This window comes from Ranitomeya variabilis, chromosome 4 (assembly GCF_051348905.1).
Source record: "Ranitomeya variabilis isolate aRanVar5 chromosome 4, aRanVar5.hap1, whole genome shotgun sequence".
Taxonomy (NCBI): domain Eukaryota; kingdom Metazoa; phylum Chordata; class Amphibia; order Anura; family Dendrobatidae; genus Ranitomeya; species Ranitomeya variabilis.
The window spans coordinates 529,636,141-529,650,530 of record NC_135235.1 but is presented as its reverse complement, the minus strand read 5'-3'; positions in this window follow the sequence as shown (position 1 = coordinate 529,650,530).

Sequence of the window (14,390 nt, the reverse complement as noted above, 5' to 3'; positions counted from 1 at the left end):
TTTGTGATCAGTCAAGACCACCACACGATGCTTAGCACCCTCGAGCCAATGACGCCACTCCTCAAATGCCCACTTCATGGCCAACAACTCCCGATTGCCCACATCATAATTTCGCTCTGCCGGCGAAAACTTCCTAGAGAAAAAGGCACAAGGCCTCATAGTAGAGCAACCAGGGCCTCTCTGCGACAAAACGACCCCTGCCCCAATCTCCGAAGCATCCACCTCAACCTGAAAGGGAAGTGAGACGTCAGGCTGGCACAAAACAGGCGCCGAAGTAAATCGGCGTTTCAACTCCTGGAAAGCCTCCACGGCAGCAGGAGCCCAGTTAGCTACATCAGAGCCTTTCTTGGTCATATCCGTCAGTGGTTTAACAACGCTAGAGAAATTTGCGATAAAACGACGGTAGAAGTTAGCAAAACCCAAGAACTTCTGAAGACTCTTAACTGACGAGGGTTGAGTCCAATCATGAATAGCTCGGACCTTGACTGGATCCATCTCCACAGCAGAAGGGGAAAAAATGAACCCCAAAAAGGGAACCTTCTGTACACCAAAGAGACACTTTGAGCCTTTTACAAACAAAGAATTTTCACGCAGAATCTCAAAAACCATCCTGACCTGCTCCACATGCGAGTCCCAATCATCAGAAAAAAACAGAATATCATCCAGATAAACAATCAAAAATTTATCCAGATACTTCCGGAAAATATCATGCATGAAGGACTGAAAAACTGAAGGGGCATTAGAGAGACCGAATGGCATCACCAAGTACTCAAAATGACCTTCGGGCGTATTGAATGCGGTTTTCCATTCATCGCCCTGCCTAATGCGCACAAGGTTGTACGCACCACGAAGGTCTATCTTGGTGAACCACTTGGCACCTTTAATCCGGGCAAACAAATCTGACAACAGCGGCAAAGGATACTGAAATTTGACAGTGATCTTATTTAAAAGCCGATAGTCAATACAAGGCCTCAAAGATCCGTCCTTTTTGGCCACAAAAAAGAATCCCGCACCAAGAGGGGAAGAAGAAGGACGGATATGCCCCTTCTCAAGAGACTCCTTGATATATGAACGCATCGCGGTATGTTCAGGTACCGACAGATTAAACAGTCTCCCCTTAGGAAACTTACTGCCAGGAATCAAATCTATTGCACAGTCACATTCCCTATGAGGAGGCAGTGCACTGGACTTAGACTCGCTGAAGACATCCTGATAATCAGACAAATACGCCGGAACTTCCGAAGGCGTAGAAGAAGCAATAGACAAGGGCAGGGAATCTCCATGAATTCCATGGCAGCCCCAACTTGACACTGACATAGCCTTCCAGTCCAAGACTGGATTATGGGTCTGTAACCATGGCAAACCCAAAACAACCAAATCATGCATTTTATGCAGAACAAGAAAACGTATTACCTCCCGATGTTCGGGAGTCATGCACATGGTAACCTGTGTCCAAAACTGCGGTTTATTTTTTGCCAATGGCGTAGAATCAATACCCCTAAGAGGGATAGGATTTTCCAATGGCTCAAGAACAAATCCGCAGCGCTTGGCAAATGACAGATCCATAAGGCTCAGGGCAGCACCTGAGTCCACAAACGCCATGACAGGATACGATGACAGTGAGCAAATCAAAGTTACAGATAGAATAAACTTAGGTTGCAAATTACCAATGGCGACCGGACTAACAACCTTAGTAAGACGTTTAGAGCATGCTGAGATAACATGTGTAGAATCACCACAGTAGTAACACAAGCCATTCTGGCGTCTATGAATTTTCCGCTCATTTCTAGTCAGGATTCTATCACATTGCATTAAATCAGGTGCCTGTTCAGACAACACCATGAGGGAATTTGCGGTCTTGCGCTCCCGCAGCCGCCGGTCGATTTGAATAGCCAGGGCCATAGAATCATTCAGACCTGTGGGAATGGGAAAACCCACCATCACATTCTTAATGGCTTCAGAAAGGCCATTTCTAAAATTTGCAGCCAATGCACACTCGTTCCACTGGGTCAGCACGGACCATTTCCGAAATTTTTGGCAATACACTTCAGCCTCGTCCTGGCCCTGAGACATCGCCAGCAAGGCTTTTTCTGCCTGAATCTCAAGATTGGGTTCCTCATAAAGCAAACCAAGCGCCAGAAAAAACGCATCAATGTCAGCCAATGCCGGATCTCCTGGCGCCAGCGAGAAAGCCCAATCCTGAGGGTCGCCCCGTAAAAAAGAAATAACAATTTTTACTTGCTGAGCGGAGTCTCCAGATGAACAGGGTTTCAGGGACAAAAACAATTTACAATTATTCCTGAAATTTCTAAATTTAAATCGGTCTCCGGAAAACGGTTCAGGAATCGGTATCTTAGGTTCTGACACAGGATTTCTGATAACATACTCTTGTATGCCCTGCACACGAGCAGCAAGCTGATCCACACTTGTAATCAAGGTCTGGACATTCATGTCTGCAGCAAACACAAGCCACTCAGAGGTAAAGGGGAAAAGAAAAAAAAATGAGAGAGAGAAAAAAAAACTCAGAACTTTCTTTCTTATAATCCCGCTTCTGCAATGCATTTAACATTTAATACTGGCCTGGCAAACTGTTATGACCCCAATGGCGAGGGTCTCAGAGGAACAAGTAAGTCTGCGACGTACAAAAATCCAGCTCATAGGGCAGTGGTAACTGGGTTGACCATATAACTACTCCTAACGCCAACACTAGAAGTAGCCGGGGAACATGCCTACGTTGGTCGCTAGATGTCTCGCGCCAGCCGGAGGACTAACTACCCCTAGAAGAGGAAAACAAAGACCTCTCTTGCCTCCAGAGAATAGACCCCAAAAGTCGGATACAAGCCCCCCACAAATAATAACGGTGAGGTAAGAGGAAATGACAAACACAGAGATGAACTAGGTTTAGCAAAGAGAGGCCCACTTACTAATAGCAGAATGTAGTAAGATAACTTATATGGTCAACAAAAACCCTAACAAAATTCCACACTGGAGATACAAGAACCCCCGAACCGTCTAACGGCCCGGGGGGGGGGGGGGAACTCCAGCCTCCCTAGAGCTTCCAGCAAGGTTAGGATACAGATTATGTACAAGCTGGACAAAAATGCAAACAAAAACAAATAGCAAAAAGCAAGAAAGCAGACTTAGCTTAATTTAGCAGGAACCAGGATCAGTAGACAAGAGCACAACAGATTAGCTCTGATTACAACGTTGCCAGGCATTGAACTGAAGGTCCAGGGAGATTATATAGCAACACCCCTGACCTAACGACCCAGGTGAGCATACAAGGGATGAATGACATACCCAGAGTCAAATCACTAGTAACCACTAGAGGGAGCCAAAAGGTAAATTCACAACAGGCTTGTATCCAACTTTTGGGGTCTTTTCTCTGGAGGCAAGAAAGGTCTATCTTTTCTCTTCTAGGGTTAGTTAGTTCTCCGGCTGGCGCGAGACGTCTAGAACCAACGTAGGCACGTTCCCCGGCTGCTGCTATTTGTGGTGCTAGGATTAGATATACGGTTAGCCCAGTTACCACTGCCCTATGAGCTGGTTTTATGTTTGCAGACTTGGTATGTACTTTTGAGACCCTCTGCCATTGGGGTCATAACAGTCTATATGATAGAAAATAGCCAAGTGTGACACCATTCTAAAAACTGCACCCCTCAAGGTGCTCAAAACCACATTCAAGAAGTTTATTAACCCTTCAGGTGTTTCACAGGAATTTTTTAAATGTTTAAAAAAAATGAACATTTAACTTTTTTTCACAAAAAATTTATTTCAGCTCCAATTTGTTTTATTTTACCAAAGGTAACAGGAGAAAATGGACCAAAAAAGTTGTTGTACAATTTGTCCTGAGTACGCCGATATCCCATATGTGGGGTTAAACCACTGTTCGGGCGCATGGCAGAGCTCGGAAGGGAAGGAGCGCCGTTTGACTTTTCAATGCAAAATTGACAGGAATTGAGATGGGACGCCATGTTGCGTTTGGAGAGCCACTGATGTGCCTAAACATTGAAACAACCCACAAATGACACCATTTTGGAAAGTAGACCCCCTAAGGAACTCATCTAGATGTGTTGTGAGAACTTTGAACCCCCAAGTGTTTCACTACAGTTTATAACGCAGAGCCGTGAACATAAAAAATCTCTTTTTTTCCACAAAAATTATATTTTAGCCCCCAGTTTTGTATTTTCCCAAGGGTAACAGTAGAAATTGGACCCCAAAAGTTGTTGTCCAATGTGTCCTGAGTACGCTGATACCCCACATATTGGGGTAAACCCCTGTGTGGGCGCACGGGAGAGCTCGGAAGGGAAAGAGCACTGTTTTACTTTTTCAAATCGGACGCCATGTCGCGTTTGGAGAGCCCCTGCTGTGCCTAAACAGTGGAAACCCCCCAATTATAACTGAAACCCTAATCCAAACACACCCCTAATCCCAACGGTAACCCTAACCACACCCCTAACCCTTACACACCCCTAACCCTAATCCCAACCGTAAATGTAATCCAAACCCTAACCGTAACTTTAGCCACAACCCTAACCCTAACTTTAGCCCCAACCCTAACTGTAGCACTAGCCCTAGTCCTAGCCCTAACCCTAGCCCTAACCCTAGCCCTAACCCTAGCCTTAACCCCAATGGGAAAATGGCAATAAATACATTTTTTCATTTTTGTAATTTTTCCCTAACTAAGGGGGTGATGAAGGGGGGTTTGATTTACTATTGATAGCGGGTTTTCTAGCGGATTTTTATGATTGGCAGCCGTCACACACTAAGATACGCTTTTTATTGCAAAAAATATGTTTTGCGTTACTACATTTTGAGAGCTATGATTTTTCCATATTTTGGTCCACAGAGTCATGTGAGGTCTTGTTTTTTGCGGGACGAGTTGACGTTTTTATTGGTAACATTTTCGGGCATGTGACATTTTTTGATCGCTTTTTATTCCGATTTTTGTGAGGCAGAATGACCAAAAACCAGCTATTCATGAATTTCTTTTATGGGGGGGCGTTTATACTGTTCCGCATTTGGTAAAATGTATGAAGCAGTTTTATTCTTCGGGTCAGTATGATTACAGCAATACCTCATTTATACCTTTTTTTATGTTTTTGCCGCTTTTATTCGATAAAAACTATTTTATAGAAAAAATAATAAAGCGTTGCTTTTTGCCTCGTTTTTTTTTTTTACGGTGTCCACTGAAGGGGTTAACTAGTGAAGGAACAGATGAATGACCTTGGGGAGACCAAAACATCCAACACTGCGGAGACACCATCACGTGTTTCTCAACGCAGTGATCCAGAACACTGCCCCCATCCCTTATGGGAAATATGCAAACGCATGTAAAGTAAGCTGCGGAGACACCATCACGTGTTTCTCAACGCAAGCAATGAATAGCCAGGCCTTTCTCCGGGAAGGAACAACCATGGGAAGGGCAGCATCCAATAAAGGAGAATATCCAATAAAGGAAGACCACCTATGCCAAGCATGGTATCCATCCACAAACAGCTGTTTCGGGGTTTTTGCCCCTCATCAGTGTGGAGTAGGAAACTGGCTATTAGGAGCAGTGCCTGGTGAAAGGCTATGAAGGAACAGATGAATGACCTTGGGGAGACCAAAACATCCAACACTGCGGAGACACCATCACGTGTTTCTCAACGCAGTGATCCAGAACACTGCCCCCATCCCTTATGGGGGTTAACTAGTGGGCAGTTTTATAGGTTGGGTCGTTACGGAGGCGGCGATACTAAATATGTGTACTTTCATTGTTTTTTTTATTTAGATAAAGAAATGTATTTATGGGAACAATATATTTACAGTATATATATTGTAGGGGTTTCAATCACTCAGGTGCGATGGCTGACACTTCAGGAGGCACGTTCCTTTAAAAAGTTCATAGGTTTATTACATCATAAACCATGTGGCAAAATAACAGCAAACGAATAGCCTTTAGTTCAGGAAAAGGAAAAACAAAGTGTCCAATCCACCAGGCTCAGACCTGGAACTTTAACACACTCAGGAGCCTAGCAGCTCCACACATATCCACTGTGTTAAGTATTAGGCTTTCTTTTATAGGTCTAACCACACCCAGAACCCATCACATGATCAGGCATGTGGTTGTGACATCACCACAGGTCCTGACAGACATATAGGTAGCTATGGCTACATCACAGCGGCAAGCCATCTATGCGACACATATCTCCCATCGATTAGACACCCTTTAGCCACGCTACATACCTCCCCCCTCTGCCTAAAGCCATGGGGCTTGGCACTTTCCCCCACTAGACAAGGGATTCTTGACAGGGCATCAGCATTACCGTGCAGCTTTCCGGCCCTATGTTCCACATGGAAATAGAAGTCCTGCAGGGCTAAGAACCAACGGGTGACCCTAGCATTTCTACCCTTCGTTTCCCTCATCCACCTAAGTGGGGCATGGTCGGATATCAATCTAAATTTACGCCCCAGCAGATAGTACCGTAATGTGTCCACCGCCCATTTTATGGCCAAGCACTCCTTTTCAACGACTGAGTAGTTCTTTTCAGACGAGGACAACTTCCTACTCAGATAGAGGACAGGATGCTCCTCCCCATGTAAATTCTGACAAAAATAGCACGTCACTCCTTAGATAAATCTGGTGCACAGACGAGGGTCGCCAGTCCCTTTAATGCAAAAATAATCCAAAGTCCGGCACTCAGAAGAATATTTTTATATATTTTATTAATTCATATTTTCCCAGTATGTTCAATATAACGTTTCGGTCTAATTGACCTTCAGACAGGTATGTATGACTCCCATAGGAGTTCGCAATTAAGTCCGGTGATAGATATCCCCACTGACCGCAATACAGGCACCACGGAGTGATTAAGTTGCTGACCGCACAAAAGGCACTATGGAGTAGTGCCTTTTGTGCGGTCAGCAACTTAATCACTCCGTGGTGCCTGTATTGCGGTCAGTGGGGATATCTATCTCCGGACTTAATTGCGAACTCCTATGGGAGTCATACATACCTGAATGGTCGGTTGCTGTCCAGCCACTGCGTTACTTTTAGTTTGTCTATGTTTTACCTGTCTGATGAAGGTCAATTAGACCGAAACGTTATATTGAACATACTGGGAAAATATGAATTAATAAAATATATAAAAATATTCTTCTGAGTGCCGGACTTTGGATTATTTTTGCTCCTCCCCATGTAGCTCCTGGGAAAGGACTGCTCCCACCCCGACATCTGAGGCATCTGTCTGAAGAATAAACTCTTTTTTGAAGTTTGGGGCCATCAGAACGGGTTGCTTACACAAAGCCTCTTTCATTCCTTGGAAGGCTGACTCTATTTCTTCGGACCACTTAACCATTACTGATTTTGTCCCTTTTATCAGGTCAGTCAGAGGCGCAGCCATCGTGGCGAAGTTTGGGATGAACCTCCTGTAATATCCCACGATACCCAGGAAGGCTTTAACTTGCTTCTTGGAAACTGGTATTGGCCATGTTTGAATTGCCTCCACTTTACTGATTTGGGGTTTTATTTCTCCACGACCCACTATGTATCCAAGGTACTTAGCTTCTTCTTTACCCAAGGCACACTTCTTCGGGTTTATTGTAAAACCAGCCTCTCTTATAGCATCAAACACCGCTTGGACCTTTTCCAGATGACTCTCCCAATCCGGGCTAAAGATGACGATATCATCCAGGTACGCAGCAGCGTATGCCTTATGGGGTGCAAGGATTCTATCCATAGCCCTCTGGAAGGTCGCCGGAGCTCCCTGTAGGCCAAACGGCATCCGGACATACTGGAAACATCCATCTGGTGTAGAAAACGCCGTCTTCTCCTTGGCTTCCTGTGCCATGGGGATCTGCCAATACCCCTTCGTCAAATCCAAGGTGGTTATGTACCTGGCAGGTCCAAGCCTTTCGATAAGCTCATCAACGCTGGGCATGGGATAAGCGTCAAATTTGGAGACCTCATTCAACTTCCGATAGTCGTTGCAAAACCTCCACTCTCCATCAGGTTTTGGGACCAGGACAATTGGGCTCGACCAACCACTCTTGGATTCCTCAATGACTCCAAGCTTCAACATACGCTCCACTTCCTTGGAGATAACTTCTCGTCGAGCCTCAGGAATACGATAGGGCTTCACGTTCACCCGCACATGTGGCTCTGTTAGGACCTCGTGCGCTATGACCTTCGTGTGTCCTGGCAACTCTGAAAACAGGTCCCTGTTTTTCTGGAGTAACTCCCGGCACTGTTGTTTCTGGGTCTTCGATAGCGTCTCCGCTATAGTAACCGCTCCAACCTCACCTTCTGGGTTGCTTAACAACGATGGAGTTACTGTCGGCTCTCTATCTTGCCACGGCTTGATGAGGTTGACATGGTATACTTGGAATGGTTTCCGTCTTCCTGGTTGGTGAATTTTATAATTTACTTCACCAAGTTTCTCGACAACCTCATATGGCCCTTGCCATTTGGCCAAGAACTTGCTTTCCACCGTCGGAACTAACACAAGAACTCGGTCTCCCGGATTGAACTGCCTCACTCTTGCAGACCGGTTGTAGATTCTGGCCTGAGCTTCTTGTGCCTGGAGGAGGTGTTCTTTCACGATAGGCATCACCTTTGCAATCCTCTGCTGCATCAGGGCCACATGCTCAATGACGCTTCTGTGGGGCGTGGCTTCGGCTTCCCAGGTTTCCTTGGCTACATCCAGGAGTCCTTGCGGATGTCGGCCATATAGAAGCTCAAACGGTGAGAACCCTGTGGAGGCCTGTGGAACTTCACGAATGGAAAACATCAGATAGGGTAAGAGACAATCCCAGTCTCTACCGTCTTTCTCTATAGCCTTTCTCAGCATGCTCTTCAGTGTCTTGTTAAATCTCTCAACAAGACCATCTGACTGGGGATGGTACACCGAGGTCCTCAACTGGGAGATTTTCAGGGCTTTGCATAACTCCCTCATCACCTTGCTCATGAAAGGTGTCCCCTGTTCAGTCAGGATCTCTTTCGGCAGACCTGTCCGGGAAAAGACATGGACCAACTCGCGGGCTATACTCTTTGAGGAAGAATTTCTCAAGGGAATTGCCTCAGGATAGCGTGTGGCATAGTCCAGGATGACTAATATATACTGATGGCCCCGGGCTGATTTAACTAAGGGACCAACCAAGTCCATGGCAATTCTCTCGAACGGTACCTCAATAATGGGCAGTGGCACAAGGGGGTTCCGGAAATGAGGAGTGGGAGCAGTTAGCTGACATGTAGGGCAGGACCTGCAATAGTTCACTATTTCTCGGTGACACCCAGGCCAATAGAATCTCTGCACAACCCATTCCTGCGTTTTTTCCACCCCTAGGTGTCCACCCAAGATGTGTGAATGGGCCATGTCCAACACCTTCCGTCTATATGGACCCGGTACTACCAACTGCTCTACCAACTCCTCCCTTATTTTCGTGACCCGGTACAACAACTCCCCACTCATCAGAAAATGGGGAAACCTTGTGTCTGCCCCCGGCTCCTGTACCACCCCGTCAATAACTGTGACATTATTAAAGGCTTCCCTCAGAGTGGATTCCCTATGTTGGGCAGTCCCAAAATTTTCACTGGTTACCTCCAACTCCATAGTGTCAGATGCAGGGGACACTTCCTCCTCATCCCCAACCAGCACACAAAAAGGACACCTGTCTGTCTCTGGGTGTGGTGACACCCTTCCAGGGTTCACTGGTTCCCTTCTCTTGCTAGGCAGCTCAGAACCTTTTCCCCACAAATCCCAAAACAAACAGAAATCCCGGCCAATAATTATAGGGTGCAACAAGTCCTGCACGACGCCGACTATGTGGGACTCAGTGTCACATGCCGTTTCAATGTCCACCCTAGCCACAGGGTAGTCCTTTGCATCACCATGGATGCAACGCACTCCGACCTTCTTTCCCGGGAGTAGGTGGAGAGGAAAAGTGGCCCTCACCAGGGTCACTAGGCTCCCCGAGTCTAACAGTGCTGTTACTGCTCGACCGTTCACCTTTACGGGACACGCTTGAGGTCCCTCGTTGGGTGGAGAGTTCACACTGCAGGCTGGATACGCATAGTATGAACAACGGCATCCCATGCTGCAGTCCATCTGCTCAGTGGTCTGGGAACAATGGGCAGCTATATGTCCTGGCCCGTGGCACCTCCAACAAATAATATCACCCGTAGGGACCTTGGGCACCACCTCCCCCGCCCTTTGTGACCTTGGACGCACCACCCCTTTTTGGGACTCCGCTCTCTTCTGGGACCCCCAGTACGGCATGGGTTGTCTCCCGGAGGAGCCTTCCAACCCTTGGTATCTCTCGACCAGTCCGATCAGTTCGTCGGCATTCTGGGGATCACCCTGGGCCACCCAAGTCTGTATGGACCTCGGGAGGGAATGCACAAACCGATCCATCATCACTCGTTCTACCATCTGTGCAGGTGTAGAGGACTCTGGCTGCAGCCATTTCTGGACCAGGAGCAACAGGTCAAACATTTGGGAGCGAGGCGGTTTGTCCCGGTGATAAGCCCAGGAGTGAACTCGCTGTGCCCTAACAGTCAGTGTCACCCCCAAACGTGCGAGAACCTCGGCTTTCAATTTGTCATACTCCTTGGCATCCTGCAAGGTCAAATCATAGTATGCCTTCTGAGGTTCCCCCGTCAGGTAAGGTGCCAACACCTCTGCCCACTGCTCTGGTGGAAGTTTTTCCCTCTCAGCGACCCTCTCAAACACCGTCAGGAAGGCCTCAACATCATCCCCGGGAGTCATTTTCTGTAATGCGCGTCTTACCGTCTTCCGGACATGGGTGTCATCAGGCAAACCTGGGGTTGGGGCGCTCGTCTTGCCCTGGATGGCGGTTGCCAGAAGCTGCATCTGCTGCCGTTGCTCCTGCTGGCTCTGCCGTTGCTCCTGCTGGCTCTGTTGTATCTGCTGCATCAACAGCCTGTTGGTCTCTTGCTGCTGTGACTGCAACAGCCTGTTGGTCTCTTGCTGTACCTGCTGCCGTTGCTCCTGCTGTGACTGCAACTGGACCAAGTGTTTCAGCAGTTCCTCCATTTTCCCCGGCTGGCTTACAACAGACTTGACCCAGGACATTCAATAACAGACTTTTCGTCTCCGCTGGGAACGCTGCCCGCACGTCTACCACCAATTGTAGGGGTTTCACTCACTCAGGTGCGATGGCTGACACTTCAGGAGGCACATTCCTTTAAAAAGTTCATAGGTTTATTACATCATAAACCATGTGGCAAAATAACAGCAAACGAATAGCCTTGAGTTCAGGAAAAGGAAAAACAAAGTGTCCAGTCCACCAGGCTCAGACCTGGAACTTTAACACACTAAGTATTAGGCTTTCTTTTATAGGTCTAACCACACCCAGAACCCATCACATGATCAGGCATGTGGTTGTGACATCACCACAGGTCCTGACAGACATATAGGTAGCTATGGCTACATCACAGCGGCAAGCCATCTATGCGACACATATCTCCCGTCGATTAGACACCCTTTAGCCACGCTACAATATATATTTTTTTTATGAATTTTTTTTTTTTTTTACACATCTGAATATATATTTTATATTTTTTTTACACTATAACATTGCCCCAGGGGGGGCATCATGTTATAGTGTAAGGGTACCGTCTCACAGTGGCACTTTTGTCGCTACGACGGCACGATCCGTGACGTTCCAGCGATATCCATACGATATCGCTGTGTCTGACACGCAGCAGCGATCAGGGACCCTGCTGAGAATCGTACGTCGTAGCAGATCGTTTGGAACTTTATTTCGTCGCTGGATCTCCCGCTGTCATCGCTGGATCGGTGTGTGTGACACCGATCTAAGATCGCTGATCTGACACTTTGCTGTGCATTGTGTCAGATCAGCGATCTGACGTGCACTCCTGGAGGCTTCCCGGCACCTGCTCTGAGCAGGCGCTGGTAAGCCACCTCCCTGCAGGACCCGGATGCAGCCCCGTGGCCATTTTGGATCCGGGCCTGCAGGAAGGAGGAGGTAAGAGACCCTCGGAGCAACGCGATCACATCGTGTTGCTCCGAGGGTCTCATGGAAGCACGCAGGGAGCCCCCTCCCTGCGCAATGCTTCCCTATACCGCCGGAACTCTGTGATCATATTTGATCGCAGTGTGCCAGGGGTTAATGTGTCAGGGGCCGTCCGTGACCGCTCCTGGCACATAGTGCCGGATGTCAGCTGCGATAGTCAGTTGACACTCGGCTGCGATTGGCCGCGCTCTCCCCGTGAGCACGGCCGATCGCTATGACGTACTATCCCGTCGGTGGGCATACGGGCCTATCCCACCTCGACGGGATAGTACGTCTAATGTCAGAAAGAGGTTAAAAGTAAAAACGCACGCGAAAAGAGGTAGTCTTGCACTGGCAGAGAGGAGTGTGGGGAGCAGCGCAGAGAGCGGTGTGCAGAGCGGTGCGCTGAGCAGTGAGCAGCGCGCTCTGCTTCCCATTCCTAGAGGACTGGTGTGGAGATGGGCCATATAGAAGGAGCCTCCGTCGTATGCAGAGCAGAGTCATACAGAGCAGAGCCGTATACACCCAGACGAGCCATGCAGCCTGAGCGGAGCTGAGCCAGCTGTGCAGCAGCCAGAGAGAGAAGTGCCCTGCTCTGAGAGCACCAGCAGTGTGCAAGCCAGTGCCTGTCATCGCCCGCCACCAACAGCAGGGATCAGGGAGAGAGAGAGACGCGCGGCGTGAGTCCGGTCTCCGTGTCCGTTAGTACTACACACGTGCCCCATAAGTGTGACCGGGGACAGTAAAGACCTTTGCACCCTGACTGGGCCATTAAACACCTACCGAGCCACGCTGGATTCGTACAAGACCGTGACCCGTATTACTGTCAGCCACTTTGGGCCCGTTTGACCGAAACGATCAGGAGAGTAGTACAGGAGACACGCCGGGCTTAGACAGTACCGTGGCCAGTAACCTTGGAGGCATCTACAGTATATGGACTAGGGGCAATGGAAGGTACCGGAGACCGACCACTGTCACCAGAAGATGGGGTATTGTTTTTTGCTGAACCCATTAATAAAGACACCGTGCCCACCATTGCCGGTGTTATTGAGTTTGCAGCAGGAGCTACAGGTTAAGGACTTCCTGACACAAGTGGTAACGAACTGCCTTTATTTTGAACCGTTGTTCTTCACCTCAAGAAAACCCTCTGTACTGTTTGTCTCCCCTGTATTACCCTTTCTCTCCCGACGTCCTTTTCCTTTTATGCTGTCTAACCCTTTACCTCCCTGCATGGAGTAATGCTGTTAAATTAAATCCGTCAGTTAACCCTTGCTCTCCTTCCTGTCCGTCACTGCATCCCGCGTTCCTGCTAGCTTCTTACATTGGGACCAGGGCTGTGGAGTCGGAATCAGAGCCCATTTTCGTGGAGTCGGAGTCATGGAAATTGAGGAGTCGTAGTCGTAGGTTTGGCTTACTGACTCCACAGCCCTGACTGGGACAATTCAAACAACATGTGTAAAATAATGAAGCCATGTCTGCTTTATATTTTTAAAATGTCGCGCAGCTCCAGTTTTCAAACTTATGACATACTGTAGTAAGGCCACATTCACCCATCAGACTGAGTGTTACCATCCGAGAGAAAATGATCAATTTATTCTCAGGTGTCATCCAAGTTGTTTCCATGTTTTTCTCTTCTTTTTCTTCACCAAAGAGGTGTACTTGCTTCCAAACCAAGAAAAAGACTCTTGGCAGGTCACACGTTTTAAATGGAACCTGTCAGGCGATTCATGATGCCTAAGGTTTGGGCAGCATCAATCTGAGCTTGGCTGCACAACTGCAATATTGAAAACCTATGGCTGCACTTTCCCAGCACCGGTGCAGGTGACTGACAAGTCTCTACCTCACATGTACATAGGGAGAGACCTGTCAATTACTTGGAGCTTCACTGAGACAGGGACAGCGATGGACTAGTCTCATCTCTGGCTATGGCCCCCTGCCAGATCTTAAAGTATATTTTGTCTGAAACACCGAATCATTTAAAAGAATAATATAATAATATACTCAGCTGCAACACGTGCTGTTCACAGTTTGGGCAGCATGAATCGCCTGACAGGACCCTTTTGATAAAAGTTATCATTGAACAGCATATCTGTGGCTTTTGATTTGCATCTGTTTCTCATGAATCCCAATAGACTTTAATGTTTAAGTCTGATATGCAAATTGAGATCTCAATAAGACATGCTCTGAGAATCTCACTCTCGGATCCATGATCTATATGTGTGAATACGTCCATTCTACTCTATGGATCTGAGTGCTGACCTATAAAAAAAATCAGACAGCATTCAGACTTGTCACACTGATGTGTGAATGTAGTCTAAATCTTGGCCCAATCATTTTTAAAAGATTAAAGGGTTATTTCCAAGATCTTCGTC